The sequence below is a fragment of the Vombatus ursinus genome, unplaced genomic scaffold, assembly GCF_900497805.2.
Source record: "Vombatus ursinus unplaced genomic scaffold, bare-nosed wombat genome assembly UNPS02013003.1, whole genome shotgun sequence".
In the NCBI taxonomy this organism is placed as follows: domain Eukaryota; kingdom Metazoa; phylum Chordata; class Mammalia; order Diprotodontia; family Vombatidae; genus Vombatus; species Vombatus ursinus.
The window spans coordinates 14,817-41,513 of record NW_020952781.1 but is presented as its reverse complement, the minus strand read 5'-3'; the positions used below and the strand labels follow the sequence as shown (position 1 = coordinate 41,513).

General features: G+C 39.7%; 1 long non-coding RNA gene across 4 annotated transcripts in view; it reads left to right on the top strand.

Moving 5' to 3' along the window:
- Positions 1–2,031: 2,031 nt before the first annotated feature.
- Positions 2,032–26,697, top strand: part of LOC114040360 — a 39,103-nt gene continuing 14,437 nt past the window's right edge. The window contains exons 1-2 of one of the 4 annotated variants that reach the window (XR_003568767.1): positions 2,032–2,136; positions 24,559–24,608. This is a non-coding gene — a long non-coding RNA (uncharacterized LOC114040360). Of the gene's footprint in view, positions 2,137–11,251; positions 11,335–11,365; positions 11,464–22,447; positions 23,287–24,558; positions 24,609–26,697 lie in introns of those variants that run through there. The other 3 variants (XR_003568766.1, XR_003568768.1, XR_003568769.1) reach the window with 3 other exon arrangements.

The window sequence follows — 26,697 nt, the reverse complement described above, 5'->3', positions numbered from 1 at the left end:
ATAAATTGGAGCTATTATTATATAGCCTCCCCTCTTTTTTTTTTTTTAAACAGTTGAGGAATCTAAGGTCACATAGCTGATTAGTGGCATTGTTAGGGTTGAAATTCAGATCAGAAAACAGTGGGTTGACTATTTTTTTCCCTGCCCTACATATATTTCTCTCCCTTCTCATTAATATCATGGTCTGTAAATATGATATCTGCCTTCTTTAAAAAGGGAAGTTCTGAAGTTTGTTTTTTTTTTTTTTGTGGTTGTTGTTGATTTTCCCCCTCCATTTGAGTAGTCTTACAAAATCCTGGTATCTTGCATGAACACTATTATTATTAAGCATTTAGAAAATACCCAGTATTTACCAAGAGTTCTCTAATGATTTTGTATTCTGGTTCAGCATAGGACGGTTAGTCTTATTTTAGAAGTAGAGAAGCCAGGGCTCCAACAAGTTAATGTTAAAAGAAGTCATGTGGTAGACTATTGGAATAGAGTTCTGTTGGCTCTAGAGTTGCCAAACCGCATCTCCAGTGCCAAACACGGTCTCCAGTGCTAGCACAGGGGTCCTCTGTAATCTCTTTCTGACCAGTGTACCATTTCCCATGTCTCTGGTTGGTGAGAGCTCCCGAAACTGCTCCATCTGCTGTTGCCACTGTCTCCAAGGTCTGCCACTGGTGTGGCCACCTCACTGTACTCCAGGCCAGCCTCAGCCCCAGTGTCATAGGCCTCTCTTTCTGATCTCCTGAGTTTCTTGGACTGGGAAAAATGTTTCATCTTGACCTTTGTTGGCTGTGTTGCACAATGAGAGCTGTTTGGGGAAGAATTCCCCTCCAAAGTTGAGAGAGTTTGGCTTGAATGTCTTCTCTGCATCTCCATCTTGCCTCTACCTCAAGACTATTGGGGTAGAGTTCTTTAGAGTTCCCTTGGCTCTAGTTCTTTGCTTGCCCCACTGAGCCATATCATTGATACTCCAAACCACTGTTCTGTCTTAGGTTTCAAGCTTAGGTGCAAAGGCTATGATCTAAGAGCAGAGGTGAGTTAAAAGATGTGCTCAGACCCAATAGGCCCATGATGTCTGGACTGCCTTTTTCAAGACCATGGGGTGTGGGACTAGAGCTCCTTGTTCTTGTAGGTTTGGAAAGCTTTTCCTGAACCTTGATGGGGATGAGTAGTGTAGGGAGCAAGGTGATAAGACAGTCTTTCCTTGGGTATCTGATGGCCTTCTTTGAAGCAATTGCAGTACACAGATTATCAACCAGCCTGGTCAATTGGTCAGGAGGATAAATGGGTCAGAGATGGAAAGAGAGAGTACTAGAACCATCTTGCCCACAGTAGGCACTTCATTAATGTCTCTTTTAAAAAATTGACTTGAGTGTCCTCAGATTCATCTGGTTTAGTGCAGTCCTGCATCTTCATGATTCTGTTGTGCCTGGGCCAACCAAGAGATCACAGCCTGTCTAACAGCGTTGAACGCCATTCATCAACAGATATTTGAGTGCTTATAACATGATCAATAGTGCCTTGTTGCCAAGAGATTGTGAGGGCCTGAACTAGGCTCTGCCTGAAGAGATTGACTAATCTATTTGGATGGGATTTAACAGGCATAAATTAAGTGATATGCAAGGAGGCTCTAGCAACTGGAGAACTAAGGAATATCAACCAAGCATGATTCTTTCTTGCCTTTGTTGGTATTTTGCTTCTTTTAAAATGTGAATTCTATAGAACACATGTTCTATAGAATGGTGGGCTGTCTAGTTTCACTTAACTTAAACATTGAGTGTCAAGTAATAATACTGTGATATGCCCATAGCAGTAGGGATAGGCCTAGAGATGCTGGCTCAGGATAAGGGATATCTGAATATCCCTGGTGTTCTAAAAAGCTTTACTATTCATTGGCATGCATTGATTGAGTTCTTATTCTGTGCCCAGAATTGCTAGGTGCTGCAGGGGATACCAGAGGATATATCACCAGTGCCCCACCCTTATGGGGATTATAACTGTTAAAGAGAGAACTGATTCTTACTGGTTTTTATCCTCAGCTTCCCTTTACAATGCTGGCCTGGACTAATCTTCTAACAGCCTGAGGCAAAAATGAACCGGAACGCGTCAGTGGTTTGGAACCTCATCACTGTGTCTTGAATTCAAGAGGTGGGCAGGCTTTCATTGCCTCTTTAATGGACCAATAAAGGATTTGTTAATCTCTTTGAACATAGGGTTAGTTAACCATATGTTGTGAGTAGAATCAGGCCCAATATTATAAATAGAAAGGACATTGTAAATATTGCCTTTCCAGATGGGTCTGTCTTTAGGCAGCATTACATAGGCTAGTCACTTAGCCTCCATTAGCTTCCTTAGGGGTAAAAATGAAGGGATTGGATTTGGTGACCCCTGTAGTCCCTTCTGCCTCTAAATCCATAATTCTGTAATCCTATCTAGAATTGTAGATAGATAGAGCGGGAAAGTTGGGGAACATAACAGTTTAGTAGACCGGGCTAAAGCAAGCTATGACTTAATAAGGAAGCCCCCTCAAAGAGTTCTGCACATCATTTCCATCTTCAGGGCCACCCAAGATTCTCCAACAATATATCCAGGGGAGAGGTAAACCACATACTTGAAAAAGTCATATGGAAAAATGGTATTATAGAATTGGAAGGGACTTGGAGATCATCTCTGCCAGGGATTTTTAACCTTAATATATGCCTCTCTGGCAATCTGATGCAGCCTGTGTGTCCTTTCTTAGGATAATGTTTTTCAATGCATAAAATGCAATACATAGGATTACAGAGGAAATTAATTCTTCAAATATAGTTATCAATATGTGTGTGTATACACACACACACAAGGCTCATGGACAACCATGAGCCCGCAGACTCATTTTACAGTTGAGAAGACAGCCCTGGAGAGGTAACAAGACTTGTCCAGGGTCATAGTTAGGATCTCCCTAAATCCCAATTCAATGTTCTTCCCATTCTGCTGTGTGTCCTCTGGCCCTAACATATTCTGATTTCAATAGGAGCGTTTGTTCTTCATGACTTGGTTACTAAAAAAATAATCATTCCTCCAGCTTAAACCTTGCTGGGTGTGATGCCTTCATAGAACATGAGAGTGAATTTGTGCAACCTAGTTAAAGGTGAGCTGTTATGAAAATCTGGATTTGGAATTCAGACAGATTTTTTTCTCATATCAAGGAGATTTTCCTTTTCTAAGTAGGAAGTTCAAGGGAAGAAGATGTTGTTTAATTATTTTTTAGTCGTGTCTGACTCTTGGTAACTCCATTTGGGGTTTTCTTGGCAGAAATACCACAGTGGTTTGCCATTTTATAGATGGGGAAACCACTGCCGTATTTCTGCTGAGAAAGTTAAGTGACTTGCCCAGGATCACACAGCTAGTAAGTGTCTGAGGCCGGATTTGAACTCATGAAGATGAGTCTTCTTGTCTCCAGGCCTGGCATTCTATTCACTTTGCCACCTAGCTGCCGCAAGGAGATAGAGAATGAAACAATTATTCCTGTAGAACTGTCTTATCAGTTTTCAGCCATGGGGCATGCAGTTTGGTGTTTCTCTGACATAAAATCATGTCGAGCTAGTTATAGGTCCAGCCTGGGCTGGGGAAGCAGCTTAGGTCTTCTTTTTTTTTTTTTTTAACTTTGAATTTCAAATTTTTTTGTTTTTTATCATGAAGGTCACCCTTCAATCCCTTGCCTAGGGAATTGTTCTTTGGAGCACAGAACTTCTGCAGTGAATAAATATTTGTCAAATTTGAGTCATTTGGAGACTGTAAGAGAGAGAGAAGGAGGGAGCCTTTTGCCTGAGGGATGAGGGAGAGGGCTTCATAGAAGAGGTGACAAATGAATGTGACTTTGGAGGAAAGGCAGAGCAACCCCAGATGGGGTAAAGTCCAGTAGAGTCCATTGTAGTCATGGGGCATGGGAACGGCATTAATTAAAGATACAGAGACAGAGCAGAGCAGGACACAAGAATGTCAGCCAGGGAATGGCTAAAATGTAGACTATGTGAAGGGGCTTGGTGTAAGACAAGGCTGAAAAGGTAACTAAGTGCCAGATTGTGGAGAGCCTTGAATGCCAGGATTGAGAATTTATATTTTAATAAGCAATGGGGAGGCACTGATTATTTTGAAATAGAGAAATGATGAGATAACAGCAGCCCACTAGGGTAATTGACAGATCACTTGAAAGGCAGGCAACATTTTAATTTCAAGATTAATTCCAGACCCTGTGCCATGGAGTTGTTTAGCACTGTTATTCCTTATTTTGAACGTGCTAAATGGTTTTTATCTTATCGTAGAGTGAACAGGTGTGAGCATGGTGCTGTTTCGGTCAAGACCTATATCTTGTCACTGGTTTGGGGAATAGTCATTCCTTTTTACCAAAGTAGGTGCTTTTTTGAGTCAAAACCCCACTGTTGTACATGTGGAGTATCATCTGTTGTTTGTTGGTACAGAAGAAATAATATTGGGTCCCTGCCAGTAAAAGGTTATTACTCCCCCCACCCCCCCCACCCCATATGTCTTTCTAATGTAAATTTTTCAGAATATGTTTCATTTTTCATTTTTTGTCTTTTACCAGAGCACCTGCAGGAAGCTGAGTTATTTACTTTTGACATAATTTTTTTTTAAAGTGTCTTTATTCCCTATGCTCTGCTAAGATAGCCATTAGAATGTAAATGTCCATACTGTGGGTTTTCTGGTATCCATAGATAACATGCCCTATGCAAACCCATGTACTGGGTGTATATCAGATTTTGTGAGATTCTGGGTTGAGCTCTGTCATTTTCTTTTAAAAATTGGTAACTTATAAATTGTGTAGCAGAAAGAATTCAGCTTAAGTAAAAATGAGATTGATTTTGACAGTGTCAGTTCTTGAAGATACCAAAAATAATGTTGTGGTTTTTTTTTTTCCTCTCACTTGGAAGACACAATGACATTGCCAAAGAATTGAACTTGTAAGACACAGGAATCATAGGATCATGTAGAGAGAGATGGAAGGGCCCTCAGAAGCCAACTAGTGTAACATCTTGGTTTTACAGATGAGAAAACAGGACAAGGGAGATGAGGTGCCTTGCTCCAGATCACACAGGTAGTTTCAAAGGCATGATTTGAACCCATTTCTTTTGATTGTAAAACCAGTGCTCTTTCTAGAATTTACCAGAATTTAAAGACTTTAAAGAATCTCCTCCCTTCTCCCCCACCAAGGTCGTTATTTAGCCCCTGATCAGTCCTGGGAATACAGTAGAAAGAACAATTGATTCTGAGCAATCAGAAGACCTGAGTTCAAATCCTATCTCAGAGACTTACTATCTGTGTGACCTTGGATAAGGAATTTAACCTCTCTGTGCTTCAGTTTCCTTATTTGTAAAATGAACTTTTTTTATTGGCATCCTTCCCAGTGTCTTTAAATATGCTCAAGTCTCCTTTATCCTTTAAAAAAAAAAAATCCTTTCCTCCACCTTTTGGCTTTTTAAGCTGTAATGCTATCATTCTTCTCCCCTTTGCTGCCAAACCTCTAGGATGGGTAGTCTACACTCTTTGTCTATACTTCTTACCTTCTTTATCCCTTTGCAGTGTTATCTGACTTTCTCCAGACTCTTCCTTCCAAAGATGCTATTAATGACTTCCTTACCACAGTTTTAGTTTTTGCCTTCATTGATCCCCTGCAGCATTTGGCATTGTTAACACCCCCTCTTTTTTTTCTTTTTTTAAATAATCTCACCTCTTTTGACTTCCATGACACTCTATTCTTGCTCCTTAATTTCCTCTGTTCCTTAAATATGTAATGACACTGCCCTCCACCCCCTCAGTCCCCCAGATGCTGTTTTTTGCTCTTTTCCTCTCTAGATTGTCTGATTTGATGTTACTCCCGTGGCTTCCAGTTATCACCCCTATCCAAATGACTTCTAAGTCTGACTCTCCAACCCAGACCTGTCCACTGAGCTCCAACATCACTCTGCTTGTCAACATCCAAATATTGGTCATGACAGTACTAATTAGCTTTTTCTGAACTTTTTTCCTTTCTGCCTAGCAAATTCTGCATTGTATCCAGATCTATTTGATTGTAAGTTCCTTGAGGGCAGCAGTTTTTTCTTATTATAACCCCAGTACCTAGTCCAGTGTCTTTACCACTTAATAAATATTGGATTGAATTTGTTATTTTATTGGATTGTTCAACTTACAGTTAATTGAGAGCCAGTGAAGGTTATGGAAAAGAATCATAAGGTGATCAGAGTGACTGCATTAGCAAGATTACTTGAGCAGCAGTGAGAGAGATGGATTGTAGAGAGAAGGCCTAAGGCAACATTGCAGAAGAGGCGCTACCATAGTCCAAGACCTTCAAGAGGGTGGTTGCAGTAAAGATGGATGGATGTGAGAGACACCACAATGGTATCGCTGGTGCCTTATACACAATGGGCGTTTAATCAATGTTTATTGAATTCAGGGTCTGCTAACTTTAAAAAAAAAATGGACAACTATTTCAATGTAATTGAGTTCTTTTGTAATTCTTTGTATTGTATCTTATGCATTTAAGAACATTATTCTGAAAAGGGGTCCATAGACTTTCATGACACAAAGAGAGTGAGAATTCCAGGACTGGAGGAACAGAGGCTTACCAAGAGAACCTGGACAAGAATCACGTCAGAGGAGCAGGCATGGATGGTGCTGTTGGAGGAAGTAGCCCCCTTAATAATACACAGCTCCATCCAAGCACTGAATCCTCAATTAAGCTTCTTTATTCAAATGACTCAAGGAGGAATTGTTGAATCATACTGTTGATGAGCTGTTTGGACAGAAGAATAGTATTTTAAAGAGAGGTCTGGAGAGTTTAGATTTTCAGATGCTTGAGGAACCATTAAGGCAAAAGTGGAGGGTTTGCATTGTATGGGTGTGCAGAATGCCTGTGGCTTTTTTTGTTGTGTGGCTTGGTGAGATTCACTGCCCTCAAAAAAGCCTTTCTGTACAGCCTGAACTCTGTAGCATCTCCAGTGCCATCTCTGCCCTAAAGACCAAAGTCTTGTAGCAGCTTTGATGTGTGTAGGTCAATTTATTTGAAGCCGGCTGAGATTCGAATAGAAATGACTCAAATGGAAATGATGACTGCAGGTATCGGAAGCTGTCTAGTCGTTGCTGTTTCTTGAATTAAGTTGTATCTGAGTTTCTTGTATTCAAGGAGTCAAGTGCATGGAAAGGTTTCCTGTGTCTGGCTACCTAAGGTCTTGAAGAGTAACCTTACCTTGAAATGGAGCACCCTAGTGCTTTCAGAGAACCAGAAGGGACTTTGACCATGGCTCAGGCAGGTTTGCATTCAAGCTATTCTAGGAGGCTAAACCCTGTTCCTGTAAAGCTGATTCTTTAAATCGCTAATGAAATAACCAAAGTTAGGGTCCTTTTTGTATTGCCTTAGAGATCCCATGGCACTCAGTTCTTTGTCTCCTGTGTTTATATCTCTTCCCCTATGTCTTCATAAAGCTAAAGGCTCCCATTGAAACTATTCCTTGGCTCTGGTACTCTCTATAATGTACTTAAAAGACAGGGTAGGATGTAGGTAGGAGAAGAGAAGGATAGAGTGAATAGTGTAACCTAACACTGATAGCAGCAATGAGCTGGTCCTGGGCAAGCCTCAGTGAGGAGATGGGTCTGAGTGGAGCAGTGGAATGAGAAAAGAAGGTGGGTCGGTAGGAGGAGGCCCAGTTTTATCCCTCACAGAGTAACCTGAATGAAGGAGGCATGAACTCCATGGCCTCTCAAAGGTCTAACCGTGTCTGTTCTAATTGAGCAGTTGGTGGGTGGTTTTGTTTCCATATATAGCTAATAGATGTTTTTGTTTCTTCTGCTGCTGACCTCCAAGTACTTTTCTGTCGGTCTTGTGCGTTGGGCAGAGATAATTTCCTTGTGACTGAATAACTCTTAAGCTTTGGGATAGTCCTGGCAGTCAGTAACCAGAGTGTCTCTGAGTGGGTGGTGTCTGTGTTAGAAATGGGTGGAGGAAGGAGCATTTAAAAAGCTGTAACCCATGGCCCAACCCGAAGCTACTCTAGAAAAATCTCCAAGGACAGTTGCCATTTGACTTCTCTCTGGGTTTCCCCCAATGCAGTCCTAGCCCCTCTTGAAGCACTTTAGGTAGCAATGCCTATGGCTAAAACACCCTTTATTTTATACTCTTCCCCCCCCCCAAAAAAAATATTGTCGGGTGGTATAATTATCCTTGCATAATCATAATTTTAGTTTTACATTTAAATTAAGGATCTAAATTTTGACAATTTGGTCCATAGATAATCTAATACACTTTCTGGTCAGTAAAGATGATTTTGTAAACATCATGGCAGATTGTATGTCTTGATCTCTGGAAGGACAGATTTTCCATTGTTCATCAGACTTGCATTCATGCCCACTCATAAAATACTACTTTAGATACTTTGGAAAATAGAATGATATGAGAGACTAAAGCTCAGTGAATTCGTCTGGAAAGGTTCCATGGAGAAGGTGAGTGAGTCCTAAAATTCTGAAGGTGAGGAACATTAATTTGGTAGAGACAGGTATGGAGGTGTGTGGCAGCAAGACATGTGGGAGGAACTGGTATGTTTCTTGATTCGGGGACTGGAGACAGTGAAGCATAACACAGGTAGACATGCTAGAAACATTTGGAGGAAATGGACGGAATAAGCATTTATCAAGCTCCTACTATGTGCCAGGCACTGTGCTAAGTATTTGACAAATATTGCCTCATTTGGAGAACACACCTTTGCTGAAGTGGGACAATCTGAGTACTTATGCCATCCAATATAGAAAATTAAAATAAACTTGATGCACTGCCCTTCCAGATGTGGAGATGGGTTATGATGCCATTTAGGTTAAGTGACAGTACTTGATGGCAGACCTCAAAGCCTATGATGAATGTGAATGGTCATTGGTTAGTAACCCACATAGGGTCCATCGGTCAAAAAATTAAAAGGATTAAATTTCCTGGCCGCTTCCAGAAAAAAAAAAAATGTTTCAGACCTAGACTGGCTTTATTGAGGACTGGTTTATATGATGAATCTGACGTTCACATTTGCTCTTAATTCTTGTACCCAATAGGTGGGAGCATATGGGCAGTGTATCTCCCCACATCTGGAAGGGGAGGGAGTTAAGTTTTAATTTTCTATATGAATGGCATAAGTATTTACAATGACTCATTTAATTATTACTTTTACATCTTCCCCCTCTCTGTTGTGTTTTGGGTTGTTTGGAAAGCTTGTGGCAGTGGTGGGAGGGTAGTGGCATGGTGCTGAAAGGACGAGACCTATGTTTGAAATAAGAAATTAATCTCTACTTTTTCAGTTACCATTGCAGTGGGAACAAATGTTGTGTTAGCATTCATCAGCAGACATGGACATTTATTTACCAGCTATTTAATGACGACTTTTTGATGGGGTAGCTCATAAAACGAGGGGTGAAAGTACTGTCTGACCAAACCTTAGCTTCCTTAACATCACTGCACTCTATGTCAACTCTGATTTAGAGCCATTTTCTTAAGAGCCATCATGTGAACATCATAGCCGTGGAAGGGAGAGACACAGTGCAGAGAGAGACACAGCTTGAAATTAGAGACCTTGGGAACATAGGTGAAGAAATCACAAATTCATGTTCCCATCATGGCATGGAAGTGGGCAAAAAGAGGTGGTGTGATTGAATTGAAAGAACCCTGTATTTTGATGTCCAGAGGCCTCAGTTTTAGTTCTGGATCTGACTTGGTCACCTCTGGCAAGTTACAGAATTAGAAAATTTGAGGTTTGGAAGCAGCCAGCTTATCCAACCAAGACATGAAAGAAAATCCCCACTTATATAACTTACCTGAAAAGTGGTTATCTAGTTTTCTGCCTGAAAAGCTTCAGGAGAGAAGAGTTCACCACCTTTTGAGGCATCCCATCCCACTTTTGGAGAAGTTGGGAAGTTTTCCTGGACACTAAGTCTGAATTTGGCTTCTTTTTAATTTTTACACCCTGCTTTAGGTTCTGCCCTCTGAGGCCAAGCAGAGAAAATATAATCCTTTCTTCAAACATGATAGCTCTTCAGATACTTGAAGATTAGTTCTCATCCCCTCTCAGCTTTCTCTTTTCTAGGCTAACCATGCCCAGTTCATGTATGACCTGGGCTCAAGGCCCTTTATCCTACTGCTTGTCTTCTAGACATATTTCAGCTCATCAGTGTCCTTTTAAAACTTTGGTACCTATAAACAAATGTGGTGCTCTAAATGGATTCTCGCTTCACTAGTTTCCTCTTTCCTCTTCTATAAAATGAGGGGGGTCAGCCAGATGATTTCCACTGTCCCTTGTAGATATAACATTCTATAACTTTGCCCATATTTTGTAGGAGTGAAATCAAACATAGAAGAGGGGGTGATTTGGTCAGAATGTCTGGATTAGAATCCAGGTCTCGACTTCTGGTGTAGGAAATTATACCACTCATTCAGGTGGTTTTCAAATCATTTAAGGTTTTACATTTTTTCATGTGCTTCTACGTGATGTAGCATTATTTGGAGATCTGGAGAGAGTAACATAAGTACAAATTAACCATATCTGCCATATATTTTTCTTTCAAGGAGCAAAGAATGGAAAGAGTCCTGGATTTGAAGAGGACCCTAGTTCAAACCCTACACCTGCATTTGCCACCTAATATGATATTGGGCAACTCATAGTTTCCTCATCTGTAAAATGAGGGGATTGGTCTAGATAACCCCCTAAGGCCCTTTCTGCTCAGTTGTTTTTTTTCAGTTGTGCTCAATTCTTTTGTGACCCCATTTGGGGTTTTCTTGGCAAAGATACTGTAGCGGTTTGCCATTTCCTTCTCCAGATCATTTTACAGATGAGGAAACTGAGTCAGAAAGGGTTAAGTGACTTGCCCAGGGTCACATAGCTAGAGGTTGGATTTGAACTCATGAAGATGAGTCTTCCTGACTCCAGTCACTCTCTCCATTGAGCCATCTTCTAACCCTAAATAAATGATCCTATGATCTCTGTCCCGTGACACCCTAGGATTTCTGTGGAATACAGCTCCACAGTCACCCGCCTGAGTTGACTTTGCCAATTGTTTAAATAGATTGATACTACCAGCATTCACTCTGAAACAAGATTTTCTTGTAGCATCAGCACTGGGAAAATCATCTCTGTTAAACTCCACTCGCTTCCCACCTATTTCGAGGCTGCCATTTTCTTCCTAAAATACCTTCCTCTTGGGTCTCCACTCCTACATTTTTTTTTTTTTTTTTTGCAGAGTCACAGGATCCTGAATCCCCAGGCAGAGCTTTTCCTGGGCTCTGTGATGATGGTGGAGGCTTCTACCTAGCTGGTGACCAAGGTGGTCTGGTGCTTCCTCCCGCACTGTGTAGAAGAGGATGCAGCTGTAGAAAACAAAAATAGTCTTGTCAGATTTTTTTAAACGGGTCCATCTGTCTGCAGAGAAGTGGGTGGAGGAGGAGAGCCTGTAGTGAGTTGGTGTGTCTTAAAGGGACCATTTTGAAGCCCCAGATTTGTTAGTGATCGGAAGACTTTGGGCCTTTCTTCTGTGCTGACCCAGGGATTCTTCAGAGAAAAAAATATCCAGTATTATGCATGTGATTATGTTTTGGGAATGAAATAACCTTTACCTGTCATAATGCACATTGGCAGACATCTCTGAGCATGTAGCAATCACTTCCCCCTGTTTATACTTATTCCAATTTACATTTTTCCCCTTAGGATCATTACATTTCTTTTTCTCTGAACACATTACATTGTCCAAGCTTTCGTCTTCTCCGGGGGTGGAGTACATATTGCTAAGCCTTCCTTCCTTGGCCTGGCAGTCAATGCTTTCCACAGTCTAACTCTAACCGACCTTCCAAATTTACTTCATACTACTTTTCCTTGATTCATTCGACACTCTATCCAAACTGGATTCACTGCACTCCTTTCTCAGCCTGCCTTTCTGCTTCTATTGTTGAATCATTCATTTGTGTCTGACTTTTCATGACCCCATGGACCCTAGCATGCTGGTGCTGTCCATGGGGTTTTTTTACAGAGATACTGGAGTGGTCTGCCATTTCCTTCTCCAGCTCATTTTATGGATGAGGAAACTGAAGCAAACAGGGTAAAGTGACTTGCCCAGGATCACACAGTTAGCAAGTGTCTGAAGTTGGATTTGAACTCAGGTCTTCCTGACTCCAGCCTTAGTGCTCTATCCACTGAGCCCACATAGCTGCCTCCTTCCGCCTTTCTACACACGTATAAGTTGTCTCCATCTATATTTCCGCCTGTTGAAATCTTATTCTTCTTTGAAAGCTCAGCTTAGGTGCCACCTTCTCCATGAAGTCTTCCTTGATCAAATACTGCCTCCCACTGAAGGCGATCTTTCCATCTTCAGGTTTTCTTATAGAACTTTGCCTAGGTCTGTATATTTGATAGCTCTAATTAGAACAGAAGCTTCTTGAGGACAAAAACCCATGTCTTCTATTAAATCAGTTATTTTTTATTAATTTATTTTGATTTATCAACAATCACTTCCATAAGCTTTTGAGTTTTACATTTTTCTCCCTCTCTCTCCCTCCCCAAGACAGCTTGAAATCTAATATAGGCTATACATATATACATTCCTATTAAACATATTTTCACATTAGTGATATTGTAAGGAAGAATTAGAACCAATAAGAGGAACCATCAGAAAGAGGAAATAAAACAGAAGGAAAAAAAATAGCAAATAGTATGCTTTGATCTGCATTCAAAATCCATAGTTCTTTCTTTGAATGTGGATAGCATTTTCCATCATGAGACCTTTGGAGATGTCTTAGATCCTTGTGTTGCTGAGAAGGGCTAAGTCTATCAATGTTAGTCATTGCACAGCATGCTGTTACTGTGTACAACGTTGTCCTGGTTCTGCTCACTTCACTCAGCATCAGTCCATACAAGTCTTTCCAGTTTTTTCTGAAGTCTGCCTGCTCATCATTTCTTATAGCACAGTAATATTCCATTACATTCATATGCCACAGTTTGTTCAGCCATTCCCCAATTGATGGGCGTTCCCTCAATTGCCAGTTCTTTGCCACCACAAAAAGAGCTGCTATAAATATTTTTGTACATGTGAGTCCTTTTCCCATTTTTATGATCTCTTTGGGATACAGCCCTAGAAGTGGTATTGCTGGGTCAAAAGGTATGCACATTTTTATAGCCCTTTGGACATAGTTCTAAATTGCTCTCCAAAATGGTTGGATCATTTCACAGCTCCACCGACAATGCATTAGTGTTCCAATTTTCCCACATCTTCTCCAACATTTACCATTTTCCTGTTTTGTCATGTTGGCCAGTCTGATGGGTGTGATGTACCTCAGAGTTGTTTTGATTTGCATTTCTTTAATCAATAGTGATTTAGAGCATTTTTTCATATGACTATATATGGTTTTAATTTCTTCATCTGAGAGCTGCCTGTTCATATCCTTTAACCATTTATCAGTTGGAGAATGACTTGTATTCTTATAAATTTGACTTAATTCTCTATATATTTTAGACATGAGGCCCTTATCAGAGACACTGGTTGTAAAAGTTCTTTCCCAATTTTCTACCTTCCTTCTAATCTTGGTTGCATTGGCTTTGTGTAAAAACTTTTCAATTTAATGTAATCAAAATTATCCATTTAGCATTTTGTAATGTTCTCTATCTCTTGTTTGGTCATGAATTCTTCTGTTCTCCATAAATCTGATAAGGTAAACTATTCCTTGCTCTTCCAGTTTGCTTATAGTATCAGCCTTAATATCTAAATCATGAACCCATTTTGACTTTATTTTGGTATATGGTATGAGATTTTGGTCTATGCCTAGTTTCTGCCATACTCTTTTCCAGTTTTCCCAGCAGTTTTTGTCAAATAATGAGTTCTAATCCCAGAAGCTAGGGTCTTTGGGTTTATCAAATAGTAGATTACTATAGTCATTGAGTACTGTGATTTGCATATCTAACCTATTTCACTGATCCACCACTCTATGTCTTAGCCAGTACTAAGCAGTTTTGATGATTGCTGCTTTATAATACAATTTAAGATCTGGAACAGTTAGGCCACCTTCCCCTGCATTTCTTTTCATTAGTTCCCTTGATATTCTGGACCTTTTATTCCTCTAAATGGATCTTGTTATTATTTTTTCTAACTCTATAAAATAATTTTTTGGTAGTTTGATTGGTATGGCACTGAATAAGTAAATTAACAGGTAGAATTGTCATTTTTATTATATTAGCTTGGCCTACCCATGAGCAACTGATGTTTTTCCAGTTCTTTAGATCTGATTTTATTTATGTGGAAAGTGTTTTCTAATTGTGTTCATATAGTTCCTGGGTTTGTTTCAGTAGGTAGACTCCTAAATATTTTATAATGTTAGTAACTTTAAATGGAATTTGTCTTTCTATCTCTTGCTGTTGGGCTTTGTTGGTAATATATAGAAATACCAATGGTTTATGTGGGTTTATTTTATAGTCTGCAACTTTGCTAAAGTTGTTTATTATTTCAAGTAGTTTTTTACTTGATTCTCTAGGATTCTCTAAGTATATCATCATGTCATTTGCAAAGAGTGATAGCTTTGTTTCTTCTTTGCCTATTCTAATACCTTTAATTTCTTTTTCTTCTTTTATTGCTAAAGCTAATGTTTCCAGTACAATATTGAACAACAGTGGTGATAATGGATATCCTTGTTTCACCCCCGATCTCATTGGAAATATTTCTAGCTTGTCTGTTACATATGATGCTTGCTGAAGGTTTTAGGTAGATGCTACTTATTATTTTAAGGAAGACTTCTAAATCAAATAGTTCTTGTGAAAGCATTCTCCATCTGGATATAAGACAGTGGCTTTTACATGGAAGATACTCAATAAGTTGTGAGCAATTTACAAAGAACGTTTCCGCTAATTGAACCCAAGGGATGGAGTGTTGAATGGGGAGAGGAATATTGTGACTTGTTAAAGGCTGGGTTCCAAAGTGTGTATACCTCAGAAAGGGGGTTAGAAAATCAAGCACCTAAATATTTATCCTCTACCAAGTAGACTGTCAGCTTCAGTTGTGTATAGCAGGGAAATTCCAGCCCCTCACCCTGGCTTTACAAAGATTTGCCTTGTGAAGCCCTTCCCTTTTGAAGTCCTGAATTTCATTTAGTGAATAGCAAAGTTTAATGCGAAAAATAATGGATGGAGCAGGGTTGTCCATCTTGCTGCTAAGTGGCCTCATGTCCCAGTGTCTGTATTTTAAGAGGAATTGAATCATCTGCTAAGAAGGGAGGGTGACTGACGATAATTACCTTTGCTCAAGGGACTGTGGTTCAAAAGAAAGAGAGCCTGGGACTGACTGGGGTTCTTTTTCCACTAACTCATGGGAGATCTTATGCAATTGATTAACCGTCCCTGCAGTGCACCCATCCCAATTTCGTAGTCAGTGTGGAGTCTGATGAAGGAATGTATATGAAATATTCTTCCCCACAACTCTCGGTAGAAAGGTCTCCTATGCTAACAAATTATTTCATTAAGCTCTCTTTTGCATTCTTGTGGGGATGCATTGTCAAGAGTGAAAGAATGTAAATTGCAAGAAGTAAATTAGGATTTTTGCAATTTTAGTTAATAGGTGATATCACTTTTCTCCTTGGCACCTCAATAGCAGCTGTTATTTGTGAAGTAGACTGAGTAATTTAAATGAGTTTTCACCAGTTGTAACTTGGGGATTCCTATCTTAGAAGGAGCAGAGTGAAATATAAATTAGCTCTTTTTGTGACTTGTGATCTGAGTGCTCCCAGGTTGTAGCTGTCCCTTAACTGACTTAGTACTGTTGCCTACTATCATCTGCCCTTTCTTTTTCCATTCTTAATTTCTATTTGGTCATGCCATTCTGTTTTGTACCATCTATGAAAGCCTGTAGAGATTCAAGATTAGGGTATTTTTACACAGTAGTTTGCCTGTCATGTTCTAAACATGCCCATCTTGTCTTCTTGTGATCTTGTCGGGTAGCACTTGGGATTGCTAGTGGTAACAGTTTGTGGGGCTAAAAATTAAAGACCCTGAAAATGAAATTCCCTTACTCCCCCTGCCGCATCTCCTCCAGCTCTGTTGAGATGTAGAGGATGGCACCTGTAATGGCTTCCAAGAAGTAATAGGCTCATGTTACTTTTTTTTTCAGTCATGTGTGACTCTTCATGATCCCATTTGGGGTTTTCTTGGCAAAGATACTGGAGTGGTTTGCCATTTCCTTCTCCAGCTTATTTTACAGTTGAGGAAACTGAAAGAAACTGGGTGAAGTGACGTGCCCAGGGTCACACATCTCGTAAGTGTCTGAGGCCAGATTTTAAACTCAGGAAGATGCCTGACTCCAGGCCTGGCACTTTCTCTACTCACTGCACACCTAGATGCCCTGTGGGCTCATAGGATCATAGATTCAGAGCTATAGGGGACTTCAGAGGTCGTTTTTTATTTTATAGATGAGGAAACTGAGGCCTAGAGATGTAGTGACTTGCCCAAGGTCAAGGAGGTAGTAATTGTCCAAGCTGAGATTGGAACCCTTACCCTCATGACTACAAACTCCAGTGGTTCTATTACTGTACCATGTATTCAGAATCCTCTTCTGCCAGTAAGATGAGACTTATGCTTGGAAAAGAGTTCTGGTTTGGGGTATAGTGGGGCATCTTGATTTGGTTCTTGAGCCCCTCACTGTTTTCTGTTTGGTTTTGTTTTGTTTTTTGTTTTGTTTTGTTTTGTTTTTGCTTTCCTATAAGGCTCCCATTTCAACTTTTACAGTTTTCTTTCTTATGTGTATTGAACAGAACTCATGAAATAATTCTGTAAAATCAGGCAAGCAGGACTGATTGTTGAAACTCTGGCCCTGTTTTCATGAGTCATTAATATATCCGCACTGCAATCCAGAAACTTAACCGAAAGGACAGTAGGGAAGGAGGGTTTTCGGTTGTGTTTCTCTGGTTGGTTTGGACATCCTCCACTGATTCTCATTAACTCCTCACCGACTTGATGAAACCCTGCATGCTGATTGCTCCTACTTTTGGCTTTTTCATTGAAATACCCTAAACAAAAATAAGTCCTTGGACCTCCATCTGTTGATGTGACAAGTAAAATACACATCATTTTTTGAGTAACCTGAAAGAAGCCAACCGGTGTTGGAGGTTTGTAATTTGCATCTGGGCTTACAAATTCAAGCCAGGGGCTAAATCTCCCCACCAATCCTCCCAACCCCCCAACATTGAGTACCCACATATTTCTTGGAAGTCATTATTGGTAGTGTTTCAGAAATTTGACAAGTGTTGAAGGTATTGGAGTCACGTGTGCTTTTTAAATAAAGGAAATCTATTTGAGAACTAGATTTTGAAAGGTGGTGGTGACTTGCACAATTGAACAATCCTCTTTATCTTCATGCAATGATTCTTGGAAGAGGGAGAGAAAAAATAATATAGAATTTATAATGATGCTTTCCCTTTCCTCATCTGAAAAAATGGAGATGATAATACACCACCTACCTCACAGAATTGGTGAAAAGTAAAATACTATATTCTAATTTTTTCCTAATTTTTTTTTTTTTTTGGCTAGGCAATGGGGTTAAGTGACTTGCCCAAGGTCACACAGCTAGTAAGTGTTATGTGTCTGAGACCAGATTTGAACTCAGGTCCTCCTGAATCCGGGGCCAGAGCTCTATCCACTGGGCCACCTAGCTGCCCCTATATTCTAACAATAATAAAAATAATCATTGCTATTATTACCCCCAATATAATGATTCCAAATTCTGTCCTCATTGGTAGCGCCACTTGTTGTGTGTTCCCCGCCCCCCTCCCTGGGAGAAATGAGTTGTATCATCCTGTTTTCTGTTATTAAAGGAAACTCAGTACTTAAACATCCGAATTTTTAGAGCAAATAAGTTGAGGTGAGGAGGCTTCTTTACCTTATAGGAAGGTTCACTTCAGGTGTTTTTGAAAAAGTGGACCTCTGTTGCATTTCTAATTTGATTCAGTTTATGAAACTTTTTTTTTAAAATACACATTTTATCTAGAAAATGCCTTCCTGTATAAATTGAGACACAGTTATGATGAAGTGGAGTTATCCAATGCTAAGGGGTAAAGCTTCTCCATGGAGCTGCATGATCCACAGCTCTTTAGAACACAGTTCCTCAGTATTGTCCCCTTGGACTCATTGTCCTTCCTCTTAACATTTCCACTCAGGTCTTTGATATTGCTTCCTCCTTTCTAGCATAGGCTAAAGCTGTTAGAGCTATTTCTGAAGGTGTTTGTTGTCACCTTCATCTGTAATCATCTTGATAGAGTCTTTGTTGTTTTGTGAGCCTCTGTTATAGAAGAAAGGTAAGTTGGGGGAAATGTTCTCTTTTTCTAATTTTTAGAAAGTCCCTTTAGCCTCTTGGAAAGACTTTTGCTTGGTGCTAACAATATTTTCATAGCTCCCTAACTAGCAGTGATATCACAGAGAGTTGAGGACAGTAAATTTCAGAAATTGTACTTGAAACAAGCGAGAGTTACATTTCTTGACTGCCTTGAAATCAGGATACTTGCTCTGCTTTTTCAAGCTCTCACTGTATGGTTTTAACTGTAGCTCTTAGTTTCAGGGCCAGAGAAAAGAAAAAAAACTTAAGTTTTGGTGGTTACTGTGTTTTTTGAAACAGAAAACTGAAAAAATTAGAAATTTTGAAAATATCGACTTAGAAATTGCTTTAATATTTCGAAAAAGCCCTTCTGTAAATCACTTTCCACTGTTTTCTCTGTTAATATATGTCTATTGCTACCTTCCAAACCTGACTCAGAGCTGACCTGCTCCAGAAAGCATGACTGATCCAACATAGCAATTCATTACCCCTCTGTTCTGGGTCCCATTATTTCTTTTTTTTCTTTTTTTTTTTAGTGAGGTAATCAGGGTTAAGTGACTTGCCCAAGGTCACACAGCTAGTATGTGTCAAATGTTGAGTCTGAGGCCAGATTTGAACTCAGGTCCTCCTGACTTCAGGGCCAGTGCTCTATCCACTGTGCCACCTTGCTGCCCCCAATTATTTCTTAATGAACATTATTGGAGATGGATTCTTTTGTGTTGTTCCTTGGCTATCACATGGGCACTCTCCAGGTAGATTATGAGCTCCTAAGGACAGACTCTTTCATACCTTCTTCTCATTTCCACTTCCTACTCCTAGTATTTCATATAGCATAGTCCTCTGCATCAATTACCCTGGCACTGTCAAGACAGCAAGTTGGAACTATTTCTAGTTCTGTCTGTTGAAAGAAAGGAAGTATCTGTAATATTTTATTTGTATGTCATCACAAGGACAGCATAGTTCCTTTCTGATTTGTCTGTGGTTGAGTGAACATGGAAAATCTAGAATCAACCTTAACATTCAAGCCAAGAACACTGAAGAACAGAGCAGGGCAGGAATGAATTTTCATTTTACTCAAGGATTTCTTTTAGTTTCTTCTAAAATAAAACTTTATTGATGTATTTTACTTTTATATAACTTACATTTCCCAGTGCCTCCCTTCTTCTTCCTCATTCATTTTGTTTCGTGGAAGAAATATCAGTGTGCTGGTGTTAGAAATCATGTGAGAATTAATTAATTGATTGATAATTCTGAGGGACCACCTCACATCTTTCAGATTGGCTAAGATGATAAATGCTGGAAGAGATATGGGAAAACAGGCACACTAATATACTTTATTTATTTATTTATTTTTTAATTTTTAGGCAGTTGGGGTTAAGTGACTTGCCCAAGGTCACACAGCTAGTAAGTGTCAAGTGTTTGGTCGGAGGCTGGATTTGAACGCAGGTCTTCCTGACTTCAGGGCCGGTGCTTTATCCACTCTGCCACCTAGTTGCCCCCTCACTAATATACTTTTTTTGGAGCTGTGAACACTAACTATTCTGGAAAGCAATTTGGAATGATGCCCCAAAAGCTATTAATTAAGTTGTAGATACCCTTTGATCCAGTAATACTGCTAGATCTATACCTCAAAGAGATCAAAGAAAAAGGAAAAATACCCATATTTACAAAGATATTTATAGCAGCTGTCTTTGTAAGTGCAAAGAATTGGAAACTAAGAGGAAGCCCCTCACTTGGGGAATGGCTGAAAAAGTTATGGTATATGAATATGATGGAAGATGAGTAATACTGTAAGAAATGATGAAGAGGATGGCATCAGAAGAAATCTGAGACAACTTATATGAACTGATGCAAAGTGAAGTGAGCAGAACCAATACACAGCAACAGCAATATTGTAAAGATAATCGGCTTTGAAAGACCTTTAGTAACATTGATCAGCACATTGATCTATCACAATTCCAAGTGATTTATGATAAAACATGCTATCAGCCTCCATATAGAGAACTGATGGACTCGTAGGGTAGACTGAAGTACATTTTCTCTCTCTTTTTGGGAGGCCTTTTTTGGGGGTTGTGAGTTATGTGTGTATAGAGAACATGGCTAATGTGGAAATTTGTTGTGCATGCCCATACATATTTGTAATGGTTTTTTATTTTTATTTTTTTACTTTTCAATGAGTAAGGGATGGGGAGTCAGAGAGAGAGAGAATTTGGAACTGAAAAATAAAGAATAAAAACATCCATCCTCTTTAAAAAAAAAAAGGAAAAAACATTGAAATCATGTGAAGTAATAAATGCCAACACTGTGTACTGAATAGAAGGCTAATACACAAAGGATTTTTTTAAGTATAAAAAGTTCTCAATTTTTGGTGATTATGAAGTTTTTGGATTATACTAGAATTTATAATAATTTTAAAATTTCTGATTTTTAAGTGTCAACATTCAGCTCATAAATTGGCCAGATTTGATTCTAGATGGTTATGAATTGCAGGCACTGGACGTCCAGCATTAAAAATATTGGCCTTCAGCAGGCTTAGTAAATGAAAAATCTAATCTAAATTCCTATTAATATAAAAAAATTCAGAAGTCAGTTTCTTTTTTCCTTTCCCTCATAACAAGATTAACAGAATCTTTACTGTTTTCTATGTTTGCCCTTTCTGAATTAGCCATTAACTGCTGGGTCCAAAATTTCAGAAATGAGTAGCTAATGTGGACTTTTTCCTCCCTCACCAATCCCCCTGCCCAGTAACACCAGGGCTGGTATAGTCTACAGCCTTAAAGGGGTTGACTTTGGGAGGGTGTGATTTAATGACTAAGCCAGGCTAAATGGGCATTCTTAGGCCATAAGCAGTGACTCAAATGTGGGTAGTTCTGACTCCCTTCTCCTTTATGTTTTGTTCCTATGTGAATCCTCCCATGGCGCTGCTTATATGTGTCCTATTTGTGCACAGGAAAGACAGGGTCCCCCCAGCATAGTACTCAGAATATCTATTCTTTGCCTGATACTGGGTGAATTCTGGCTCTTTCATTTTGACAGAGGGTATAGGTTCAAACTCCATCATTCCACCTTCCCCAAGATCACCACTTGAAATATCATAAAGTTGTAGGTGGATGGGGTGTGTGATAGCACCTGTTACTAGCCTGATCTTGGCTATTCAGTTGTGATTAAACATGGGGTATTCCCTGCCTTAAAGCAGAAAGCATTGAAAGAAGACTCAGAATTTGTGGGGTTCTTGTCCCAGCTATGCTACTTACTATAGAATATAAACTTGTTGAGAATAGTTGATTTTTAAAAATTTATATCCCCAATACCTAGGTGCTTAATAAATGCATTGTTGATTGATTATTAGCTGTGTGACCTCTTCAAACTTAGCTTACCCTCTTCAAACTCTCACTTACCCAGCTGTAAAATGGGCATCAGAATACCTGGCCTGTCCGTCTCAGAGGAGTGATGAGGAACAAATGAAATAATTTTTGAGAAAGTCTTTGCAAACGGAAAAAAAAACTTTGAACAAGTATAAGACATTCCTCTTGTATGGCAGGTGCTGTGAATGCAGGTGTCTTTTTCTCCCCCACCCCAACCCTCTTTCCTACTGAAAGTACCTAAAGGAAACCAACCTCCTTACATATTCTTGTCACTTCATTGCGATGTTTCACAATGAATGTTCCTAAGTAGGATCCTTTGAGCTGTCCCTTTCCCTCCTCAACTTTTCCCTCTTCTCTTCCTCTCTCCAAATTAAGGCAGATTTTAAATTTTATCAGGATTCAGGGAAGGGGCATAGTTACAATTATCTAGATGTTATTTATTAGACATCTTCAGGCTTAACAGCCAGATTCTTGTGACAGGTAACAACAACCTTCACAGCTTCTCTTGGAAGTAGTCCATTTGGTACAAATGAGCTGATTAAACTGGACTTCCCCAAAGGTCCTGGGGAGCAGGGAAGAGGGTAGATAATCTTTGGGGAGTTTTTTCAACTTTAATTTTTAGCAGTCCTAAGTGTTGTGTATAGTATTTCATATGGAGAAGTGGAGATAATAATGGAGTAATAATATACTAGCTACCTCATAGAAATGGTGAAAAGTAAAATACTACATTATGACTAATAGTAATTACTATTGTTACTATGTTATGACAATAATTATTATACTATTGTTACCCCCAATAGCATGACTCCAAATTTTGTCCACCTTGGTAACTAGGCTAGTTTTTTCCGATAGAAATGAGTTGTATCATCCTTCCTTCTAATAGGGAGCTAGGTCTTTGGCCAAGAAGACATTCTATAGCTGCTTGATTAACTTTCCCCGCTTTCCTCAGAGTGTTTAAATCTAATGCAGAAACTGAAGCGTAAAGTATTTTTAATTAGATTATTCCTGTTACCCTGCCATTCAAGTTTATAGCAAGATACCTTTAATTGAGGCACTCTAGTGAAAACCAGGGGAAGGTATCATTGTTTGTATGCCTGCATGTTTCTGAGAGAGAAGAAGGGAGAGAGAAAACAAATGTTTAAAAGGTAATGTTTTCATTCAAGATTTCCTTTCCTTTCAAGTTTCAGGTTTGTGGCTTTAGTATTTTGAGTCTGGGAGAATGAGGCTGCTACTCTGACCCTAATTCACTATCCTAGTATCACACTATAGGATTGGAGGTACATTGGAATTTCAGACACACATTTCCTATGAAACTAAACTTCATAAAACCCCTGGGGAAGCCTCTGCTGGCAGCTGTTTGCTGTTGTAAAGCAGGAAATAATGTGTGAGGAAGGATGATAGTGCAGGGAAAACATTTTTTCTTGACTTCTCGAAATTGGGGAGATGCAGATTGGAAGGAATACTCTGGGGAAAATGTGGCACAGAATACCTGATGGGGCAGTGTGGGGTGGGGAACCTGCCCCACTTGAGGACCTGGAGGCCACAGATTCTCTGCTCCTGGTCTGAGGACTTACTGGTGAGTTGGTGCTGGCATATGACTCAAACACTAATTAAATATCATAGAGAAATGTCATTGTATGAGGCGATGGTTGGATTCTCCTGATGCAAAGGATGGAGGACTGGCCTCTTTCTTGTTGGAACATCTGGTTTTCAAGCATCGTGTGCTTGAGGCATAGGACTTTAGAGTATAGCATCCTCTTTCTCCTGAGACAGGAATCGTTCCCAGACCTGTGAGCATGGCCACGGCACAAACCGTTGGGCCTCATTTGTATTTTCTTTGTTCATACAGAGTTACCCCGGTAACTTCATGATGATAACTTTTCCCATTTCTTGGTCATAACTTTTCTGTTCTGTATTGTCTACAATGTGGGAGGCATCACGGTTCTGTCTGAGAGATCAGTCAGCATAGTTTTTTCTTTTGAGGGTTTTAAAGGCTCTTTTTCAACGTTTCCAAAAGCCCTATCTTCTGAACACAGCCATGGGAGCTGAGGCTTTGATAACCCAGGCATTTACTTTGTAGGTTCAGAACTCATTTTAGGAGCCCCTTTAAACCTCACTGAAGGAAGCAGGGTAGTCCCCGCTTGCCCTCAGAGATGTGCAGTGTGGCTTCAAAGGGGCATCACAGTGAAACAGGAATAGCAAAGGGGCTTTTTCCTCAGAATGCACAGTTCTGAATGAATCACTGATTTGGTACCAAAAGCACAACTAAATATTTAAAAGCTAACAAATTAAGCAAAAGCAGTTTTGATTGTAGAAGCAGTTAAAAGTGATGCTCATTAGCAAAGAACTGTATAACATAGCAACAGTCCTTTAGTTTAAGGCTCAAAGCTTTTTGCTAACCATTTCCTTTCTTTGGTAATTTTGCATCTTAAACGGGATGGACACAATGCAAAGTGGCACCAAGGGCTTTGATAACCTAATTGGAAACCACTCAGCGTTTTGCTTTTTGGTGCAGATTTGACCAAAAAAAAACCAAAACCATTTTGAATGTTTACATGATAGCGTAGGAGCATTTGTTTTTATAGGCATGGAAAATAACCAGGAATATGAACAAAAGTACTAATTTGGTTTGTTTCTTGGCAACAAAATGCTTATGAAAAACTTCTCTTTTTTTGTTTGTTTTTTTTTTTGACCTGAGTAAGTGGTTCCTTTAAAGTGTGTGTGTGTGTGTGCGTGTGTGTGTGTGTGTGTGTGTGTGTGTGTGTGTGTGTCTGTCTGTCTGTCTGTCTGTCTGTCTGTCTCTGTATGTTTTACAGTCGGGGTAACAATATTGTGTTTTATTCTACAGGGACTTAAGTACCTGTGTATTCCTGCTGCTGATTCGCCCTCTCAGAACTTGTAAGTTTTTCTTGCTACTTTGTGATATTAAAAACTAAATAAATAAATGCAGAGCAATTACAATCTAGTAAAGCCAGAGGGGATCTTAGAGAGTATTCAAATAAACTCTCTTAGGTTGCAGGTGGATAGAGCATTACCAGTGGAATCAGGAAGACCTGAATTCAAATCCAGCCCCAGGCACTTAGTAGCTGTGTGACCCTGGGCAAGTCAATTAACTTCTCTTTGCCTCAGTTTCCTTATCTATAAATGAAGCGCTATATAAATGTTGGTTATTGTTGTTGCTGTTGTATCATTATTATTGCAGGAGAAGATGCTGAGGTGAAGTGACTTGTGGAGGTCACACAGCTGGATAGCACATTGAAGTGGGGATTAGAACCAGTGTAAGTGATTACCTTTGTGACTAGTTGAGTACTCTTACATCTTGACTGCCCCGTGGAAGACTTGAGATGATTATTTTTAAATGAACAACACATTCAAACCCAACCATGTAACGATACTCAGTTGGTGTATTGTTCTTAAAGGAAAAGCTCATCTTAAGTTACTGGTTTTCTCCCAGAGAGTCCAGTAAATAGTTGTTTATATCGAGAACTGGCAGGCCCCAGTTCTCTTTTTCTCTCCAGCTCCCTGACCATAGGTAAGCCACTTCATTTTTCTCTGCCTCAGTTTCTCCATTGTTAAAATAGGGTTTATAGCACCTGCCCATGTCCAGGTCACAGGGATATTGAGATGACATATGAAATAAGGCATTTGAGCCTGTTTGGGGAAAAGGTATTATGTGAATCTAAAGTATTAATAATATCAATAGCAGTTATATAAATTTTAATATTCCAATATCTATGTTTCACTGTGTATACAAATGGTTACTGAAGATTATCAAGTACTTCCGTGTCAGTCAACTTTGATTTCACTCTTTCAGTGAAACTCTGGGGATAGAGAAGCCACAGATTGGACAATAGCTCATGGATACTCCAAGCTGGCCGTGTGAGAGAGAGAGAGGGAGAGTGTGTGTGTGTGTGTGTGTGTGTGTGTGTGTGTGTGTGTACTGCACACACATATACATATGTAGAGATAGGGATCAGACCTAAGATGGTTGTAGGGATCTCCTGGATAATTCGCTTTACCAGTGCAAGTGATTACCTTCTTTTTAGTCTTAGAGATTGCCTAGAGCATTGAGAAGGTAAGTGACTTGCCCAGGGTCACAGAACTGCGATGGTTCCTAGCTCCAAAGCCAGCTCTCTATTCACTATGCTGTGCTATTTCTATCAACACACACACACACACACACACACTTTTTTTTTTAAGAGAAAAGTGACTAGGATTGCGTTGTAGTCAGAAAGGAGACGTGGGTAGGTTAGGAGAAAGTAGGAGAATTTGACCCGTCAGCTCATTTTCACCCCTAACTGACTCTTGGTAGGAAAGATAACCTATTATCTACCATCTGCCATTGTGGAACAGTCCAATCATTGATCAAGAGTAACAATCCCCAATGCACATAAGCCCCGGATTTGGAAGGAGTGAAGAGAGGCAGGTTTTCAGAACTTCCCTGGTAACTAACTGTGCTGAGAAACAGAAGTGGTTGAAAGAGCATGCTATGTACGGAAGGAAGTACAGCTCTGGGTTTCTCTGAAGATCATAGCAGTGTTCTGGCCGATGTTTTTGGTGGCTATTTTTAGCCAGCTAGTATTTCTCTAATCTCAAGAGATTCTGCCATGCTCATGAACCTAAATCTATTTCTCTGATTTTCATTGTGCAATCTTTGGCAGAATCCCCATCTGTAAAGTGGCCTGAACCTTAGAAGGTCAGGCAGCCATCTCAGGAACTACTACGGGCATTACTATCTCACATCTTGGCAATTTGGCACTCATTATGATGCATCTGTGTCAGCAGGAAAAGGTAAAGTTCTGTTCAGAACATTACGATAAGGCAGGGGAGTGTGTGATACATTTTAGAAAGATTTTGATCAAAAACAGTTAAAAAATTTCAGGCCTTGAAGTAGGGGTCCCGAGTCAACCATCAGGAGAGTTCACTTATATGAGACAGTTCATTCAGTGATGGTGAACATATAAGGCCAATGTGTGAATTTGGTTTG